This window comes from Xyrauchen texanus, chromosome 26 (assembly GCF_025860055.1).
Source record: "Xyrauchen texanus isolate HMW12.3.18 chromosome 26, RBS_HiC_50CHRs, whole genome shotgun sequence".
In the NCBI taxonomy this organism is placed as follows: Eukaryota; Metazoa; Chordata; class Actinopteri; order Cypriniformes; family Catostomidae; genus Xyrauchen; species Xyrauchen texanus.
This window is the reverse complement of record NC_068301.1, coordinates 42,542,468-42,563,332: the sequence shown is the minus strand read 5'-3', so window position 1 is coordinate 42,563,332 and position 20,865 is coordinate 42,542,468. Positions and strand designations below refer to the sequence as shown.

The following is a 20,865-nucleotide window of genomic DNA, read 5'->3' as shown; positions in this document are numbered from 1 at the left end:
ATGTGAAGGTGGGAGAAAAATTGTATGGTTTTAAAACATGTACGGTGAGGATGTTTTATGGTTTTTTTAGAGTATGCCCTGCTTTTAAAGAGCCGATTGTAAATGGATACTGGGTGCAGAAATTCAAAGATTTAAGAGAAGAGTGTATATGGAGAAACATGAGGGGGATGTGTGTGGAAACAAAATTGGGATGTTTGGAGTATTTTATAAGACATAAAGTGGTTTTTACGGAGGCTATTTTAAACAAAAAAGGAATTGAACAAAACGCTTTGTGTAAAGTGTGCCAGGAAAAGGAAGAGTGGATTTTACATATGTTTTTATATTGTAAAGAATTGGAGGAATTTTCAAGGAAATGTAAAGTTTTAATTGAAGATTTGACTGAGGAATGGGATGAAAGTGTAATGGAATGGAACAGAGTGGTGAGGTTTGGTTGGGAAAAAAAGTGTCAAAACAAAAAATTTATTAATCTGTGTGTAATGTTAATGAAAAGTGCAATATGGGAGAGAAGAACTGTGGCTAAAAAAGAAAAAATCGTATTGGATGTTTGGACTGTGTTTAAAAGGAAAACAGAATTATATATTGAAAGATTGTATGTGCATTTTAAAGATGAAAATATGTTGAATGCTTTTTATGATGTTTTTACCCCAAATGTTTGTTGTGTTCTAAAAGATTTAATGTGGAAGCTGCCGGGAAGTGAAAGAGACTTTTAAAACTTTAAAAATAATAAATAAAATGTATGTGAAATGAAGATATGATGTAGAGATGTTTGCAGAAGAAAATCTGTTTTTTATTGTATCGTATCTATTAAATAAAAAAAAAATGTAAAAAAAATGCAGGCCCGAACTCGTCTGATCTCGGAAGCCAAACAGGGCTGGGCCTGGTTAGTACTTGGTTGGGAGACTTCCTGGGAATACCAGGTGCTGTAAGCTTTTTCTTCTCCTTGTTTGTTTTAACTCATACACTCCCACCTGGCTCAACTGGGATTTATTTATTATCCTTGGAAATTGGTTGTTTGATTGATTTTCTTTCATTTAGCTTTCTCTGTGGCAAAGGACAGCCTGCTCATTTATCTTGTCTCCTACAGAAAGCAGTAGAGGGTTTGTTTTTTTTGCTCTTTCTTGACTGCAACATACAGAGTAGGAAAGAACAAAGAAAGTGCAGTGCTTCCAAAATGTGGTGGACAAATCCGAAAGAAAGCGTCCTGAGGTCATTTTTTAAGTACAGAAGTGTTTTCTTTGGCCACTGGCTTATTATTACGTGTTAAGCATATAATTGTGCAGCTGAGTATGCCCTCTTTTAGCAAACCACATGGATGCTATGACACAGGTATGCAGAAAAAGGTATTGTGGACGACTCCTGTGAAATTGAATGAATAGAGAGGAGGCACTTACCTTTTCAAAAAGAGAAATAAATAAAAATAGACAATGTCTGAGAGGAAAGGGCCTGTTGTCTCTTTTTTAGAGCTGCAGTACAAGACATATTTTAATGATGGGAGAGCAGCATAAGGATGCGTGCAGTGCGCTTTCTTTAAATGGCCTGCTGGTAGCTGCAGCTGTTGCTTACGGCCATACCACCCTGTGCAGGCCCGAACTCGTCTGATCTCGGAAGCCAAACAGGGCTGGGCCTGGTTAGTACTTGGATGGGAGACTTCCTGGGAATACCAGGTGCTGTAAGCTTTTGCTTCTCCTTGTTTGTTTTAACTCATACACTCCCACCTGGCTCAACTGGGATTTATTTATTATCCTTGGAAATTGGTTGTTTGATTGATTTTCTTTCATTTAGCTTTCTCTGTGGCAAAGGACAGCCTGCTCATTTATCTTGTCTCCTACAGAAAGCAATAGAGGGTTTGTTTTTTTTGCTCTTTCTTGACTGCAACATACAGAGTAGGAAAGAACAAACAAAGTGCAGTGCTTCCAAAATGTGGTGGACACATCCGAAAGAAAGCATCCTGAGGTAATTTTTTAAGTAGAGAAGAGTTTTCTTTGGCCACTGGCTTATTATTACGTGTTAAGCATATAATTGTGCAGCTGAGTATGCCCTCTTTTAGCAAACCACATGGATGCTATGACACAGGTATGCAGAAAAAGGTATTGTGGACGACTCCTGTGAAATTGAATGAATAGAGAGGAGACACTTACCTTTTCAATAAGAGAAATAAATAAAAATAGACAATGTCTGAGAGGAAAGGGCCTGTTGTCTCTTTTTAGAGCTGCAGTACAAGACATATTTTAATGATGGGAGAGCAGCATAAGGATGCGTGCAGTGCGCTTTCTTTAAATGGCCTGCTGGTAGCTGGAGCTGTTGCTTATGGCCACACCACCCTGAGCGCACCATTGAGCAAACAGGAAGTGAGTTGGCAGTTTGTGTTGAGCAGTTGGTGAGAGAGGCTCACCTTTTTTTGTTTTTTTTTGATAGTTTGAACAAAGTTTTTTTTGTTTTTGATTATTTAAGCTTGTTTGTTTTAGTTGTATACATTCCCAGCAACATTTTGCTGTCTGGGGAGTATTTTTCAATTTTGAGTTGTTTTCACAATGGATGGATTAAAAGGCAACGACACGGACACGGCAAAAGAAAGACAAGAGTTAACGGAAAGAGCAATGGATAAAAGACAACGAGATGGTCAACGGCGAATGGATTATAACGAGAGGATATATTCAAAAGAGGCTACGGTGATTGTGGATTTGACAGAAATGAGAGATGCAAGGGCAGAAGACATAATGAAAGCGGTGAATGAAAGGCTCGGAGGAGGGAAGATTTTAGTGGTGAGACCAAGACAAGGGAAGGAATATGAAGTTACATTGATAAACAAAGATGCGTGCGATCATCTGGAAGAAGGACTGATGATAAAAGAGAAACTTTGCGAAATTAGGAGACTGCAGACGAGAGAGTATGTGGTTTCTTTTATACATTTGCCTGCCTATATTGGGGACTCAGATATTTTAGATAAACTACAGACTTGGGGAGTTACACCTGCATCTGTTATCAAGAGGAGAGTTTACCCGGGCACGGACATTGCTGATGGTACAAGGTACCTAAGGGTCAAATTCCCAAAGGAGGTTACATCACTGCCTTATAGTACCAAATTTGATACTGAAGAAGACACTCAATACTTCCGGATCATGCATGATCGTCAGGTTAAAACCTGTCGATTGTGCATGAATCTAGGACACATGTTCAAAGATTGTCCTGAGCACAAATGCTATCAGTGTGAAGAACAAGGACATTTTGCACGGGATTGTTATGCCGTTAAGTGCCCAGACTTTAGAAAGGTGATGGTAAGATGCGAGTGTTGGATGGAAGAAGAGAATGAACCAAGGAATGCAGAGTCAGACGATGTAGGTGGGCAAATGCTGAAAGAAATTGAACAGGAAAATGCTAATGAAACTGAAAAAGAAGGAGGAGGGAATAAAGAGACTAATGTGGAGAATCATTAAAAGAGGAATATGTGAAAAAGAAAAGGTAATATTTGATGATAGAGTGTTAAAAAGTATGGAAAAGGAGAGGAGGATTTTATTATTTATAATATTCATGCACCAAATGAAGAAAAAGAAAAGGTTGATTTTTTTAAGAAAGTGAATTTTAATTTAAAAAAATGGCAGAAGGTTATTTTAATAGGGGATTTTAATACTGTTTTTACAGAGTTAGATCTGGCAAGTAAGATGGTTTTTAAAGCGAATAAAGGGAGAGAGGAGTTGGTGAAAATAATGGGGGACTTTAATTTAATAGATGTGTGGAGAGAACGACATAGAACGAAGAGGACATTTTCAAGAATACAAAGGGTAATGAAGGAGATGAAACAAAGTAGAATTGATTATGTTTTATGCAATGGGGACATAGAGGGAAGTATCAAAAATGTATTTTATAAAGAAGTTTGTCTTAGTGATCATTCATTTTTAAATGTGAAATTAGATTCTACAAGAGTGGAAAGAGGAGCAGGGGTATGGGTTCTAAATGGAGACATTTTAAAGGATGAATTTTACAAAGAAAGAATTAAACAGATATTAGAAACCAGTAAAATGAATAGAATGTACTTGGAAGAAAAAAGAATATGGTGGTATAATGTGAAATTAGACAAAGAATTTCTCAATCCAATATTGTAAAAGTCTAAGAAAAGCAAAAAAGAGTAAGGAAATGGAAATAAGAAAAGAGCTGGAAAAAGAAACAAAAAGAATAGAGGAAAATCAGAAGGAAGGAGAATTAGCTAAAATGTTAATGTTACAAGATCAATTAAGAGTAATGGAAGATGAAAGATGTAAAGGGGCTATCATTAGAAGTAAGGCAAAGTATGTTGTGGAGGGGGAAAGGAGCACAAAATTATTTTTTAATCTAGAGAAAAATAGGCAGAGGGCTGATTTAATGAAGGAAGTGCTTGACAAAAATGGAGAAATAAAACAAGGAACAGAAGAGATTTTAATAACAGTAAAGGATTTTTATAAAGACATGTTTAAGAGACAAGGGATAGATAAAGAAGAAGGTTTTTTTTTTTAAATCAAATAAAATTAAAAGTTTCTGTGGAAGACAAGGTTACATGTGATGCAGAGATAATGGAAGAGGAAATAGATAATGCAATAGGACAATTAACTACAGGGAAGAACCCAGGTATAGATGGATTAACAAGTGAGTTTTATAAGAATTTTAGAGGAAAAATAGTACCGGTTTTAAAGGAAGTTTATGATGAGATTTTTAAAAAAGAGGAGTTAAGTGAAAGAATGAAGATAGGGATGATCAAAATGATTTATAAAAAAAGGGGGAATCCAAGCGATCTTAAGAACCATAGGCCGCTAACAATGCTAAACACAGATTTTAAAGTTTTAGCAAAAGTTTTAGCCAATAGACTAAGAGCAGTTTTACCTAAAATCATAAGCACCACTCAGACGTATGGAGTAAAGGGAAAAGATATATTGGATATAGTTCAGAGTATAAGAGACACAATGTTTTATATGAAGGAGAAAAATAGGAATGGATATTTAATCAGCTTGGATTTAGAGAAGGCATTTGATAGAGTGGAGCACAAATATTTATTCAATGTTCTTAAAGGGTTTGGATTTGGGGCAAATTTTAGAAAATGGATTAAGATTTTTTATTCAAATATTTTAACATGTATTAAATGTAATGGGTTTTTATCTGAATGTTTTCAACCGACAAGATCCATAAGACAAGGATGTCCGCTGTCTGCCTTACTTTATTCTTTAGTAGCTGAGCCCCTTGGGCTAGCAATGAAGGCAGACAGAGAGATTAAAGGTATCTGGATAGAGGAAAGCACTAAACATGAGCCAATATACCAATATGCGGACGATACAACCTTGTTGGTTGAGGATCTTCAAAGTGTTATGAGGGCAATGGGGATTTTAGAGAAATATTGTAAAGGGTCAGGAGCAAATGTGAATGTAGATAAGAGTGTATATATGAGGGTTGGGAGTGTGGAACCATTACATCAGCACATACATTTTAAAGAAGAAGAAGAAGAACATATAAAGATTTTAGGAATTTGGGTGGGGCTGGATTTTGATAAAGCCGATGTTCTTAATTGGGAGGGAGCTTTAAAAGGTATAGAAAAAAGATTGAGATTTTGGAAATTAAGGAATTTATCATTGAAGGGAAAGGTTTTAGTGATCAATGCATTAATGCTTTCAAAAATCTGGTATGTGTTGAGTGTAACCCCACTGCCCCATAGGTATTTTAAAAGAATAAAAGAAAGTGTTTTAGATTTTTTATGGGAAAAAGGACGAGTAAAGATTGCATATGATACGCTTATTGGAGGAACTGAAGAGGGAGGACTAGGGCTTTTAGATCCATTTTTAAGGATGAAGACATTAAGAATTAAAGTAGTGAAAAGTTTTTTAGACATAAAGAAAAAAGTAATGTGGAAAAATGTTTTGGAATATTTTTTAAGGAAATGTGGTTATTTTAACATGGAATGTAATGTATTGTGGATGAAAACAAAAAAAGATATGCTGACTGGAATACCCAAATTTTATGAAGAAGTTTTAGAAGCCTGGGGAAAGTTTTTAGATAATTTATTGATTTTTACCAAAAGAAAGAACACAATTGCTAGAGCAACCACTGTTTTTAAATCCGAATATTACAAAGGATGGAAATGTTATTTACTACAAAAAATGGTGGGATGGAGGACTAAGACAAGTAAAAGATGTTTTATATGAAGTAATTAAAGGTCATCTTCCAATACAAGCAATTGTGGATACAGTATCTGAAAGAGAAGTAAATGTGGGAAAAGGAACACTAGTAAAACAGTTTGATGAGTTGAAGAAAGCTATATCAAAAGAATGGGTGGAAATTATTGAGAAAAACGAAGATACAGAGAAGAGGGGTATGCCTGAACTGTATTTTAAAAAGAAAAATGGAGAAAATGTGCCTTTTATGCTATGTAAAGTGAAAGATTTTTATTTGGTTTTTAGAGAAATGGCTTTCAAAATACCTGTGGCTAACAATTACTGGAAAGAGAGATATGATGATCTAAATGAAAATGAAATATGGAGAAAGGTGGGAATGAAATACATGGAGCCAATTTTAGAGAATTTTAATTTTTTATTAAGACATAATTGCATTTTAACAGAAATGAGGTTGTGTAAAATTGGATTAGAAAGAAATGCATGTTGTAAAGTTTGTATGAAAAATGAAGAAGGTCTTCTACATTTGTTTTTTTATTGTGAAAATTTGAGTGATTTTATGGAAAAAATGAAAAACATTGCTAAATCTATACTGAAAGAGAAATATGATGAGGATATGACAGACAAAATGGGAAAAAAATGTTTTTATTTGGTATAAATAGTAAAGATTACAATGTGACTGTTTTTAATTTTCTGGTAACAATTGCCAAGCATGCAACATGGCTAAGACGAAACATAGTAAAATATGAAAAAAGAAAGGTAAATGTATGGAGCCTGTTTAAAAACAAAATGGAAACAACAGTGAAATTATTATGTAAATATTTTTTAATGAATGATAAAGAGGATGATTTTATTGAAATTTTTGTAGAAGGAAACCCTATGATAGAATATAAAATGGGTGGTGTAACTTGGTTGTGGGAGAAATATGAATGAAGTTGTGTATGTTTCAATGCTATGTATGTATGTTTAAAAGAAAAATGTATCAATTTGCTTAATGTAAAAATGTTTTTAACCTGTTAACCTTTGCCAGTGCGCCAGCGCACTGAAGAGTTTTTTTCCCCCACTAGTTTAATGTTTATGAATAGATTTAACGTGAAAGAACATCATTAATCTTGGCAAACTATATATCATTTTAAAGGTGTAAGCCTCAAGCATCGATGATAGAGCTCTGTTTTTCGATGAAAAGCTTATAACGAATGTATTTCTTGCATTTATGTAAGCAGTACAGATCAAAACACACGTAATCAAAAACGGAGTACATACCAGTAGTGTCGTAATAACGAGCCACACACGCATCCACTGCTAAAAGTTCCAGATTGAATGGAAAGGTGAGAGTCCACTGAATAACATCCCATAGAGCATTTTTAGTCCAAAGAAACAATAACGTTGTAACATCGATGGTTGTTCCTTTGTTTACATCGAAGTTTCTTCAGGGTGAAGTATCATACTTGTCGGTTATGCAATAAAATTATGCATAAAAACAGACTCCCGGTAGCGGAACGTTATATGTGTGTGTTGCTTAGAGTGTAATGAACAAATTAAGACCGCACACACACACACAAATACAAAGATAGGCAATATATAGGTCAAAATATCCAAACACTGCGGTCAGTTTTTTTGACGTCATGATATGCTGATCCTATTATTTTGTCTTTACAACGAAAGCCAATGAAAGAATTGAAATTATATGACTGATAGAAAATGTAGCCAAGCAGTGCACGATTCCAACGATACCGGGAAGATTAAATTCCTCGCGAACAATATGTTTTTTATTTATTTGAATCAGCCACTCTCTATTGAGGAGCTAACCTGCGACGTAGGCTGTGACCACACCCCGTCATTTGACAACAAACAAGCCATAGTAAAAAGACGGAAAACATCTGTTTTCGCGTCTTACTTACTGGACGGATTATCTCATCAAATGGATCGTCAAAAGAAGTTTTTTTTCTGCTGAAGATGTTTTATTTGAGATCACTCGAAGCAGCGATGACGAAATTGAGGAGAGTGAAGACAGCGCCGAGGGTGATATGCTTGAGGACGGAAAAGATGGTCCAATTTTACATCTGTGAGTTGCTATGTAACATGCACACATTATACGTGTGTGTGTGTGTGTGTGTGTGTGTGTGAGAGAGAGAGAGAGAGAGAGAGAGAGAGAGAGAGAGAGAGAGAGAGAGAGAGAGAGAGAGAGAGAGAGAGAGAGAGAGAGAGAGAGAGAGTGTGTGTGTGTGTGTGTTTGTTTTCCCATTTGATTTATAAGGTAAATGCATTGTGGTCTGAAAAGATAATGCTACTTTATATGTATTTATTTATTTATCTATTTATATTTGTATTTATTGGATAATTGTACAGTTGTTTAGTTGTTTCTGTCATTTTGTCCTAGCACACACACACACTATATATCTATATAATGTATGTGTGCTAGGAAAAAAAACAGAAACAACTAAACACCTGTACAATTATCCAATAAATACAAATATAAATAGACTTGACATTTTTTCTGTATTTTTTCCTAGCACACACACACTATATATATATATATATATATATATATATATATATATATATATATATATATATATAGTGTGTTTGTGCTAGGAAAAATTACAGAAATAACTAAACAACTTTACAATTGTCCAATATATACAAATAGAAATAAATAGAAATAAAGTAGCATCATCTTTTCAGACCACAATGCATTTACCTTATAAAACAAATGGCCTGTCTGATGGCTGGCCATCAGTGTGATTGTTGGTTCTGTGTCTGACCATCTATATGAATGCTGTCTGTATCACTGGCCATCACCATGCTGTCTAAACGACTGCCCATCAGTTTGATTGTTGATTGAATGGCCAGCCACATAAAAACTATACAGAATTATTTACTTGACATGCGGTGCTAATTATCTTTCCATTCTTTCCCATGCAACAGCCATCAAGTTGAATCTTCAGATGAAGAGTGGCATCCAAGCACCAGCCAACCAGTAGAAAAGAGATGCAGGCTCTCAAATTCTTCAAGATCTGCACTTGCTGTTTTAGACCTGAATCGACCAGTAAAAGGGAGAGGCAAAAAGAGCAGCAGAAAAACCAAGTCCATACCCGCTGTGTCCCCAAGCACCCCTAAAGAAAAGTGGAACTGTTCAACTGACGAGGACGTTTGGCATGACCAGCACTGACTAAACAGCATTTTGGAATTTTTTTTTTTTTTGCCTTTTCTGTTGCAAAGAAATTCAGTTATTTTTTATACATTTATTTTTTAAATATTTCATAATATTTTACTTATATTTTTATTGTTCTGTTGTGCAAATAAATCACTTATATAAAGTCTTATGGTTGTGTGGATTATTTTATAATTGAAAAAGCATGGAACAGTGTATATGATGACTAAAATAGCTTGCAGTACCCTTCATAACATTTGGTCATTAGGTTGCTTTTTGAGGTATCCAAGGAGGCTTCTTGGTACCTGGACATAGTTTTGGAAAAAATATTGCAGAAATCTCATTTTTCATAATATCTTCCTCAAATGTGAAATATAAACTGATGAGACTTGTGGCTTTCAATCAATTACCTAACTGGATTCCTCCAGGCTTGTTTTCATTTATTTTTTCATAAAATAATGAAATGTTACTTGCAGTACAAATTATCTTCAAGACACTTTAAATTCTATAAATTTTTGTCTGTGTAAGTTTTTTCAACTTTTACATTTGGGTAATAAACTCCAAAGTGTCTTCTTTTTAAATATGTCTAAATTGTGCATGTAGAGCAAATTTTTCAGTAACTACAATTATTTTAGTTTGGGGATGTCATTTCTGGAGATGTGCCTCGGCAGGGGGAGGGAGAAAGGGAACTGACATAGTCTTGGATAAAAGCTTGCAGGAACCCCATTTTTCAATATATCTTCCTCAAATTTGAAATATAAACTGATGAGACTTGATATAAACTGATGAGACTTCAATTATTTACCTAATTGGATTCCTCCAGGTCTATTTTTATATATTTATACATGAAATAATAAAACATTTTTTGAAGTTCACATTATTTATGAGGCACTTCAACTTTTATAACTTTTTATTTGTTTGAGCATTATCAACTCTGATTGATTGTTAGTAGAGTGCCAAGTGTCTTCTTTCCAAAGAGACCTTAAATGTGCCTGTGGTACACTGTTCTTAGGAGCTATATTTATTTTAATTCTGGTATGTCATTTTCAGCTGAGAGCCCCTGAGTGGGGGTGCAGGTTAACAGGTTAATGTAATTTATATTTTCTGAAACTAATCAATAAAAAAAAACTAAAAAAAAAAAAAAAACTTGTCTGTTCTCGGAAGCCAAACAGGGCTGGGCCTGGTTAGTACTTGGATGGGAGACTTCCTGAGAATACCAGGTGCTGTAAGCTTTTGCTTCTCCTTGTTTTTTCTTCCTCCAGAAAAAGGTGTTGTGGACGACTCCTGTGAAATTGAATGAATAGAGAGGAGGCACTTACCTTTTCAAAAAGAGAAATAAATAAAAATAGACAATGTCTGAGAGGAAAGGGCCTGTTGTCTCTTTTTTTAGAGCTGCAGTACAAGACATATTTTAATGATGGGAGAGCGGCATAAGGATGCGTGCAGTGCGCTTTCTTTAAATGGCCTGTTGGTAGCTGCAGCAGTTGCTTACGGCCATACCACCCTGTGCAGGCCTGAACTCGTCTGATCTCGGAAGACAAACAGGGCTGGGCCTGGTTGGTACTTGGATGGGAGACTTCCTGGGAATACCAGGTTCTGTAAGCTTTTGCTTCTCCTTGTTTGTTTTAACTCATACACTCTCCCTGGCTCAACTGGGATTTATTTATTATCCTTGGAAATTGGTTGTTTGATTGATTGATTTTCTTTCATTTAGCTTTCTCTGTGGCAAAGGACAGCCTGCTCATTTATCTTGCCTCCTACAGAAAGCAGTAGAGGGTTTGTTTTTTTTGCTCTTTCTTGACTGCAACATACAGAGTAGGAAAGAACAAACAAAGTGCAGTGCTTCCAAAATGTGGCGGACACATCTGAAAGAAAGCGTCCTGAGGTCATTTTTTAAGTAGAGAAGAGTTTTCTTTGGCCACTGGCTTATTATTAAGTGTTAAGCATATAATTGTGCAGCTGAGTATGCCCTCTTTTAGCAAACCTCATGGATGCTATGACACAGGTATGCAGAAAAAGGTGTTGTGGACGACTCCTGTGAAATTGAATGAATAGAGAGGAGGCACTTACCTTTTCAAAAAGAGAAATAAATAAAAATAGACAATGTCTGAGAGGAAAGGGCCTGTTGTCTCATTTTAGTGCTGCAGTACAAGACATATTTTAATGATGGGAGAGCAGCATAAGGATGCGTGCAGTGCGCTTTCTTTAAATGGCCTGCTGGTAGCTGCAGCTGTTGCTTATGGCCATACCACCCTGTGCACCCCTGTGGGTTAGACCAGTTGGTACAGTCCAGGAAGTGTTTGGCTGCAGTAGGTGAGAGAGGCTCACCAAACTTTTTTTGTGTTTTTTTGCGCTTAAATAAGTCTTTATCTCTATTAGTGTTTTTTTTTGTTTGTTTGTTTGTTTAAGTTCTTAAACAAAGCGCAAGCTGCTGGGGGGGAACTTCAGTATTTTTTTGTGCTTTTTTTGTGTGTTTTTTTGTCTTTGTTTTCTTTTGATTATAATGGATGGATCCACGGTGACGGACATGGCAATGGCGGAGGAAATACAGCGTGGGAATGACAATGGACTGGCTAAAAGACAACGAGATGGCAAAGAAAAGGATAATGAAAGAAGAAAAGAGAGTGTGAAAAGAGTGTACTTGAAGGAACGACGGTGACAGTGGAAGTAGGACAATTGAAAGATGTGAGGGCGGTAGACATTATTAATGCAGTGGCGGAGCGGATTGGTGAAGGAAGGATACTAGCGGTCAGACCCAAACAAACTAAGGAGTACGAGGTGATGCTGGAAAATGAAGAAGACACAGAGATGTTAATGGATGGGCTGACAATTAATGGAATTAACTTAGAGGTAAGGAGACTGCAAAGCCGAGATTACATTGTCTCCTTCATGCATCTGCCTGTCTACATGGCTGATGAGGAGATTATTGATAAATTGGAAGGATGGGGAGTCTTCCCAATATCAAAAATAAAAAGACGAGTGTATCCGGGCACCAGCATTGAGGATGGAACAAGGTTTGTCAGAACACGTTTCCCAAAAGAAGTTGCCTCCCTCCCATACAGTACAAGAATGGAAACGGCAGAGGGCCCACAATATTTCCGGGTGATGCACAGCCACCAGGTGAAGACCTGTCGGCTGTGCATGAGCCCGGACCATGTGGTGAAGGATTGCCCGGAGTTCAAATGTTTTAAGTCTGAGGAGAGGGGGCACTTCGCGAGAGACTGCTCAGTGACTTTAATGACTGCTCAGGGCATACTCAGCTGCACAATTATATGCTTAACACGTAATAATAAGGCAGTGGCCAAAGAAAACTCTTCTCTACTTAAAAAATGACCTCAGGACGCTTTCTTTCGGATGTGTCCACCACATTTTGGAAGCACTGCACTTTGTTTGTTCTTTCCTACTCTGTATGTTGCAGTCAAGAAAGAGCAAAAAAACAAACCCTCTACTGCTTTCTGTAGGTGGCAAGATAAATGAGCAGGCTGTCCTTTGCCACAGAGAACGTTAAATGAAAGAAAATCAATCAAACAACCAATTTCCAAGGATAATAAATAAATCCCAGTTGAGCCAGGGGGAGTGTATGAGTTAAAACAAACAAGGAGAAGCAAAAGCTTACAGCACCTGGTATTCCCAGGAAGTCACCCATCCAAGTACTAACCAGGCCCAGCCCTGTTTGGCTTCCGAGATCAGATGAGTTCGGGCCTGCACGGGGTGGTATGGCCTTAAGCAACAGCTGCAGCTACCAGCAGGCCATTTAAAGAAAGCGCACTGCACGCATCCTTATGCTGCTCTCCCATCATTAAAATATGTCTTGTACTGCAGCTCTAAAAAAGAGACAACAGGCCCTTTCCTCTCAGACATTGTCTATTTTTATTTATTTCTCTTTTTGAAAAGGTAAGTGCCTCCTCTCTATTCATGCCTCCTCTCTATTCATTCAATTTCACAGGAGTCGTCCACAATACATTTTTCTGCATACCTGTGTCATAGCATCCATGTTATTTGCTAAAAGAGGGCATACTCAGCTGCACAATTATATGCTTAACACGTAATAATAAGCCAGTGGCCAAAGAAAACTCTTCTCTACTTAAAAAAATGACCTCAGGACGCTTTCTTTCAGATGTGTCCACCACATTTTGGAAGCACTGCACTTTGTTTGTTCTTTCCTACTCTGTATGTTGCAGTCAAGAAAGAGAAAAAAAACAAACCCTCTACTGCTTTCTGTAGGAGGTAAGATAAATGAACAGGCTGTCATTTGCCACAGAGAAAGCTAAATGAAAGAAAATCAATCAAACAACCAATTTCCAAGGATAATAAATAAATCCCAGTTGAGCCAAGGGGGAGTGTATGAGTTAAAACAAACAAGGAGAAGCAAAAGCTTACAGCACCTGGTATTCCCAGGAAGTCTCCCATCCAAGTACTAACCAGGCCCAGCCCTGTTTGGCTTCCGAGATCAGACGAATTCAGGCCTGCATAGGGTTGTATGGCCGTAAGCAACAGCTGCAGCTACCAGCAGGCCATTTAAAGAAAGCGCACTGCACGCATCCTTATGCTGCTCTCCCATCATTAAAATATGTCTTGTACTGCAGCTCTAAAAAAGAGACAACAGGCCCTTTCCTCTCAGACATTGACTATTTTTATTTATTTCTCTCTTTGAAAAGGTAAGTGCCTCCTCTCTATTCATTCAATTTCACAGGAGTCGTCCACAATACCTTTTTCTGCATACCTGTGTCATAGCATCCATGTGGTTTGCTAAAAGAGGGCATACTCAGCTGCACAATTATATGCTTAACACGTAATAATAAGCCAGTGGCCAAAGAAAACTCTTCTCTACTTAAAAAACGACCTCAGGACGCTTTCTTTCGGATGTGTCCACCACATTTTGGAAGCACCGCACTTTGTTTGTTCTTTCCTACTCTGTATGTTGCAGTCAAGAAACAGCAAAAAAAACAAACCCTCTACTGCTTTCTGTAGGAGGCAAGATAAATGAGCAGGCTGTCCTTTGCCACAGAGAAAGCTAAATGAAAGAAAATCAATCAAACAACCAATTTCCAAGGATAATAAATAAATCCCAGTTGAGCCAGGGGGGAGTGTATGAGTTAAAACAAACAAGGACAAGCAAAAGCTTAAAGCACCTGGTATTCCCAGGAAGTCTCCCATCCAAGTACTAACCAGGCCCAGCCCTGTTTGGCTTCCAAGATCAGACGAGTTCAGACCTGCACAGTGTAGTATGGCCGTATGCAACAGCTGCAGCTACCAGCAGGTCATTTAAATAAAGCGCACTGCACGCATCCTTATGCTGCTCTCCCATCATTAAAATATGTCTTGTACTGCAGCTCTAAAAAAGAGACAACAGGCCCTTTCCTCTCAGACATTGTCTATTTTTATTTATTTCTCTTTTTGAAAAGATAAGTGCCTCCTCTCTATTCAAGTCAAGTCAAGTGGTTTTTATTGTCGTTTCAACCATATACAGTTAGTACAGTACACAGCAAAACGAGACAACGTTCCTCCAGGACCATGGTGCTACATAAAAACAACAAAGGACCAACATAGGACCACATGAGACTACACAATGAAATAAAATACCTATATAAACTACCTATATATACCTATATAAAGTGCACGTGCAAACATGTGCAAAAAGTACAGGACAGTACAACAAATTACTGACAATGAACAGGACAATAGACAGTGCAGCGCCGACCAGTACTCAGTAGTGCAAAAAGATGACAGTTTCTAAAAATGTAAACATAACATACTATGAGATAATGTTCTATGCACATAGCAGTTATTGAGGTAGCAGACAGTTATAAAGTGACAGTAATTAAAGTGCAACTCAGGACACGTGTGTGTCAAACCAGTCTCTGAGTATTGAGGAGTCTGATGGCTTGGGGGAAGAAGCTGTTACACAGTCTGGCCGTGAGGGCCCGAATGCTTCGGTACCTCTTGCCAGATGGGAGGAGGGTAAAGAGTTTGTGTGAGTGGTGTGTGGGGTCATCCACAATGCTGGTTGCTTTGCGGATACAGTGTTTTTTGTAAATGTCTTTGATGGAGGGAAGAGAGACCCCAATGATCTTCTCAGCTGTCCTCACTATCCTCTGCAGGGCTTTGCGGTCCGAAACGGTGCAAGTCCCAAACCAGGCAGTGATGCAGCTGCTCAGGATGCTCTCAATAGTCCCTCTATAGAATGTAGTAAGGATGGGGGTTGGGAGATGTGCTTTCCTCAGCCTTCGAAGAAAGTAGAGACGCTGCTGGGCTTTCTTGGTGATAGAGCTGGTGTTGAGGGACCAGGTGAGGTTCTCCGCCAGGTGAACACCAAGGAATTTGGTGCTCTTGACGATCTCCACAGAGGAGCCGTCGATGTTCAGCAGAGTGTGTTCACCTTGTGCTCTCCTAAAGTCAACAACCATCTCTTTTGTTTTGTCGACATTCAGGGACAGGTTGTTGGCTCTACACCAGTTCGTCAGCCGCTGCACCTCCTCTCTGTATGCTGACTCGTTGTTCTTGCTGATGAGACCCACCACGGTCGTGTCATCGGCGAACTTGATGATGTGATTCGAGCTGTGCATTGCTGCACAGTCGTGAGTCAGCAGAGTGAACAGCAGTGGACTGAGCACACAGCCCTGGGGGCCCCAGTGCTCAGTGTGGTGGTGGTGGAGATGCTGTTCCCGATCCGGACTGACTGAGGTCTCCCAGTCAGGAAGTCCAGGATCCAGTTGCAGAGGGAGGTGTCCAGGCCCAGCAGGTTCAGCTTTCCAATCAGGTGCTGGGGAATGATTGTGTTGAATGCTGAGCTGAAATCTATGAACAGCATTCGGACGTATGAGTCCTTATTGTCTAGGTGGGTGAGGGCCAGATGGAGGGTTGTGGTGATGGCATCGTCCGTTGAACGGTTTGAACGATACGCAAACTGCAGTGGGTCTAGTGAGAGGGGCAGCTGGGTCTTAATCTGCCTCATGACGAGCCTCTCGAAGCACTTCATGATGATGGGTGTAAGTGCGACGGGACGGTAGTTGTTGAGGCAGGACACTGAAGACTTCTTTGGCATGGGGATGATGGTGGTGACCTTGAAGCACGTTGGAACAACGGCGCTGCTCAGAGAGATGTTGAAGATGTCGGTAAGAACATCTGCTAGCTGGTCTGCACATCCTCTGAGCACTCTGCCAGGAATGTTGTCTGGTCCAGCAGCCTTCCTTGGGTTCATTCAATTTCACAGGAGTCGTCCACAATACCTTTTTCTGCATACCTGTGTCATAGCATCCATGTGGTTTGCTAAAAGAGGGCATACTCAGCTGCACAATTATATGCTTAACACGTAATAATAAGCCAGTGGCCAAAGAAAACACTTCTCTACTTAAAAAATGACCTCAGGACGCTTTCTTTCGGATGTGTCCACCACATTTTGGAAGCACTGCACTTTGTTTGTTCTTTCCTACTCTGTATGTTGCAGTCAAGAAAGAGCAAAAAAAAACAAACCCTCTACTGCTTTCTGTAGGAGGCAAGATAAATGAGCAGGCTGTCCTTTGCCACAGAGAAAGCTAAATGAAAGAAAATCAATCAAACAACCAATTTCCAAGGATAATAAATAAATCCCAGTTGAGCCAGGGGGAGTGTATGAGTTACGGAACCTAGGCACTTCTACGGATGTTGGCCCATTCAAATAAGTTGCCATATGACACATAGGCGGTGCAATGGACCGTACGCCTGAATTTGGATCCAAATTGCCACTTAAGCGGATGGTGAGTCGGCGTTTTTACCCTAATCGCGTATACGGCGCAATTATTGCGCAATAGGCTGTTGGTTGACACCACCGGGGGCACTCTTGCACTGCGAAAAAAACGAACGGCCACCGAACGGCCTATTTCGTCCACCTAGGCGCCTATCCTTCATTATTTCGTCCACCTATCAGCCTAAAGTGCCACCTAAGTGACTACTCTTCACCGTGGTCTTCCTCACGTCCCACCAACGGCCTATTCGTTCACCTAACTGCCTATTTTTCATCATTATGTCCACGAAGTGCCCAAAGTGCCACATAAGTGACTACTCTTCACCGTGGTCTTCCTCACGTCCCACGAACGGCCTATTCGTCCACCTAAGTGCCTATTTTTCATCATTGTGCATAAAGCGCCACCTAAGTGACTTCTTCACGTCCCACGAACAGCCTATTCGTCCACCTAAGTGCCTATTTTTCATCATTGTGCCTAAAGCGCCACCTAAGTGACTACTCTTCACCGTAGTCTTCCTCACGTCCCACAAACAGCCTATTCGTCCACCTAAGTGCCTATTTTTCATCATTGTGCCTAAAGCGCCACCTAAGTGACTACTCTTCATGGTAGTCTTCCTCACATCCCACGAACAGCCTATACGTCCACCTAAGTGCCTATTTTTCATCATTCTGCCTAAAGCGCCACCTAAGTGACTACTCTTCACTGTAGTCTTCCTCACGTCCCACGAACAGCCTATTCATCCACCTAAGTGCCTATTTTTCATCATTATGTCCACGAAGTGCCCAAAGTGCCACTTAAGTGACTACTCTTCACCGTGGTCTTCCTCACGTCCCACGAACGGCCTATTCGTCCACCTAAGTGCCTATTTTTCATCATTGTGCCTAAAGCACCACCTAAGTGACTACTCTTCACCGTAGTCTTCCTCACGTCCCTCGAACAGCCTATTCGTCCACCTAAGTGCCTATTTTTCATCATTATGTTCACGAAGTGCCTAAAGTGACTACTCTTCACCTTAGTCTTCCTCTCGTCCCACGAACAGCCTATTCATCCACCTAACTGCCTATTTTTCCCAAAATCGACCTGGGGGGCCCCAAACTTCGCATTCTGGTAGCCCAGGGTCCCCACTGCCACATACTAGGAGGACGAGTCCCTAGAATGCAGGGAAAAATTTAACACTCACCTACGACCCTGAAACCCGGGATCCTGAACCGGGGGCCCCTGGACAACCACCGTGTCAAATTTGGAGCCCCTGCGACCTTTTGACCCCTGCTTTCCAGACGTCCATCTTGCAACCTATTTCACGTAGGCTGTTCGTTGACACTTGGGCCAATTAAGCACGAAAACGGGTCGAAGGGACACGAGGCTCCAGTCACTGCCCTAGGGGCTCCTGACGAGGCGTGGGTGTCAATTTCGGGCCAAACGGAGTCATCGGCTGCTGTTTGGCCCCCGGGGGTCCGAGGGGCCCCAAACTTCGCATCCTGGTAGCCTAGGGTCCCCACTGCCACATACTAGGAGGACGAGTCCCTAGAGCGCAGGGAAATATTTTTGACCTTCTTTTTTCAAAATCTCTCACAAAGGCCTCTTGCACTCATAGACAGAAAGACCCTCTCCAAAGGGCCCAGTGAAAATATAGGGTAGGGTTAGGAAACAGACTCGGGGCCCACCTAGGACCCTGAAACCCTGGATCCTGACCCAGGGTCCCCTGGACTACCACCGTGACAAATTTGGAGCAGCTGCGACCTTTTGACCCCTGCTTTCCAGACGTCCGTCCTGCAACCTATTGGATGTAGGCTGTTCGTTGACACTTGGGCCAATTAAGCATGAAAACGGGTCGAAGGGACACGAGGCTCCAGTCACGGCCCCAGGGGCCCATGACGAGGCGTGGGTGTCAATTTCGGACCAAACGGAGTCATCGGCTGCTGTTTGGCCCCCGGGGGTCCGAGGGGCCCCAAACTTTGCGTCCTGGTAGCCTAGGGTCCCCACTGCCACATACTAGGAGGACGAGTCCCTAGAGTGCAGGGAAAATTCTTGACCTTCTTTTTTCAAAATCTCTCACAAAGGCCCCTTGCACTCATAGACAGAAAGACCCTCTCCAAAGGGCCCAGTGAAAATATAGGGTAGGGTTAGGAAACAGACTCGGGCCCACCTAGGTCCCTGAAACCCTGGATCCTGACCCAGGGGCCCCTGGACTACCACCATGTCAAATTTGGAGCAGCTGCGACCTTTTGACCCCTGCTTTCCAGACATCCGTCCTGCAACCTATTCGATGTAGGCTGTTCGTTGACACTTGGGCCAATTAAGCATGAAAACGGGTCGAAGGGACACGAGGCTCCAGTCACGGCCCCAGGGGCCCCTGACGAGGCGTGGGTGTCAATTTCGGGACAAACGGAGTCATCGGCTGCTGTTTGGCCCCCGGGGGTTTGAGGGGCCCCAAATTTCGCATCCTGGTAGCCTAGGGTCCCCACTGCCACATACTAGGAGGACGAGTCCCTAGAGCACAGGGAAAATTTTAACACCCACCTAGGACCCTGAAATCCGGGATCCTGAACCGTGGGCCCCTGGACTACCACCGTGTAAAATTTGGAGGAAATTAATTAAAATAGGCGCCTAGGTGGATGAATAGGCTGGTCGTGGGACGAGAGGAAGACTACGGTGAAGAGTAGGCACTTAGGTGGCACTTTAGGCTGATAGGTGGACGAATTACTGAAAAATAGGCGCCTAGGTGGATGAATAGGCTGTTCGTGGGACGAGAGGAAGACTACGGTGAAGAGTAGGCACTTAGGTGGCACTTTAGGCTGATAAAGTGCAACCTATTCCAGACGTCCGTCCTGCAACCTATTCGATGTAGGCTGTTCGTTGACACTTGGGCCAATTAAGCATGAAAACGGGTCTTAAGGGACACGAGGCTCCAGTCACGGCCCCAGGGGCCCCTGACGAGGCGTGGGTGTCAATTTCAGGCCAAACGGAGTCATCGGCTGCTGTTCGGCCCCCAGGGGTCTGAGGGGCCCCAAACTTCGCATCCTGGTAGCCTAGCCTAGGGTCCCCACTGCCACATACTAGGAGGACGAGTCCCTAGAGCGCAGGGAAATATTTTTGACCTTCTTTTTTCAAAATCTCTCACAAAGGCCTCTTGCACTCATAGACAGAAAGACCCTCTCCAAAGGGCCCAGTGAAAATATAGGGTAGGGTTAGGAAACAGACTCGGGGCCCACCTAGGACCCTGAAACCCTGGATCCTGACCCAGGGGCCCCTGGACTACCACCGTGTCAAATTTGGAGCAGCTGCAACCTTTTGACCCCTGCTTTCCAGACATCCGTCCTGCAACCTATTTGATGTAGGCTGTTCGTTGACACTTGGGCCAATTAAGCATGAAAACGGGTCGAAGGGACACGAGGCTCCAGTCACGGCCCCAGGGGCCCCTGCCGAGGCGTGGGTGTCAATTTCGGGCCAAACGGAGTCATCGGCTGCTGTTTGGCCCCGGGGGTCCGAGGGGCCACAAACTTCGCATCCTTGTAGCCTAGGGTCCCCACTGCCACATACTAGGAGGACGAGTCCCTAGAGCGCAGGGAAATATTTTTGACCTTCTTTTTTCAAAATCTCTCACAAAGGCCTCTTGCACTCATAGACAGAAAGACCCTCTCCAAAGGGCCCAGTGAAAATATAGGGTAGGGTTAGGAAACAGACTTGGGGCCCACCTAGGACCCTGAAACCCTGGATCCTGACCCAGGGGCCCCTGGACTACCACCGTGTCAAATTTGGAGCAGCTGCGACCTTTTGACCCTTGCTTTCCAGACATCCGTCCTGCAACCTATTCGATGTAGGCTGTTCGTTGACACTTGGGCCAATTAAGCATGAAAAC

At 41.1% G+C, this 20,865-nt stretch overlaps 1 non-coding gene and 4 pseudogenes across 1 annotated transcript; 2 read left to right on the top strand and 3 right to left on the bottom strand.

Moving 5' to 3' along the window:
- Window positions 1-1,557: 1,557 nt before the first annotated feature.
- LOC127620471 (5S ribosomal RNA) lies at window positions 1,558-1,676 on the top strand. Its single transcript, XR_007967742.1, has one exon. It is a non-coding gene; the product is annotated as a 5S ribosomal RNA (ribosomal RNA).
- Window positions 1,677-10,768: 9,092 nt separating this feature from the next.
- LOC127620483 (uncharacterized) lies at window positions 10,769-10,887 on the top strand (annotated as a pseudogene).
- Window positions 10,888-12,891: 2,004 nt separating this feature from the next.
- LOC127620410 (uncharacterized) lies at window positions 12,892-13,010 on the bottom strand (annotated as a pseudogene).
- Window positions 13,011-13,655: 645 nt separating this feature from the next.
- LOC127620496 (uncharacterized) lies at window positions 13,656-13,774 on the bottom strand (annotated as a pseudogene).
- Window positions 13,775-14,402: 628 nt separating this feature from the next.
- On the bottom strand, window positions 14,403-14,521 carry LOC127620407 (uncharacterized; annotated as a pseudogene).
- Between the last annotated feature and the right edge of the window lie 6,344 nt (window positions 14,522-20,865).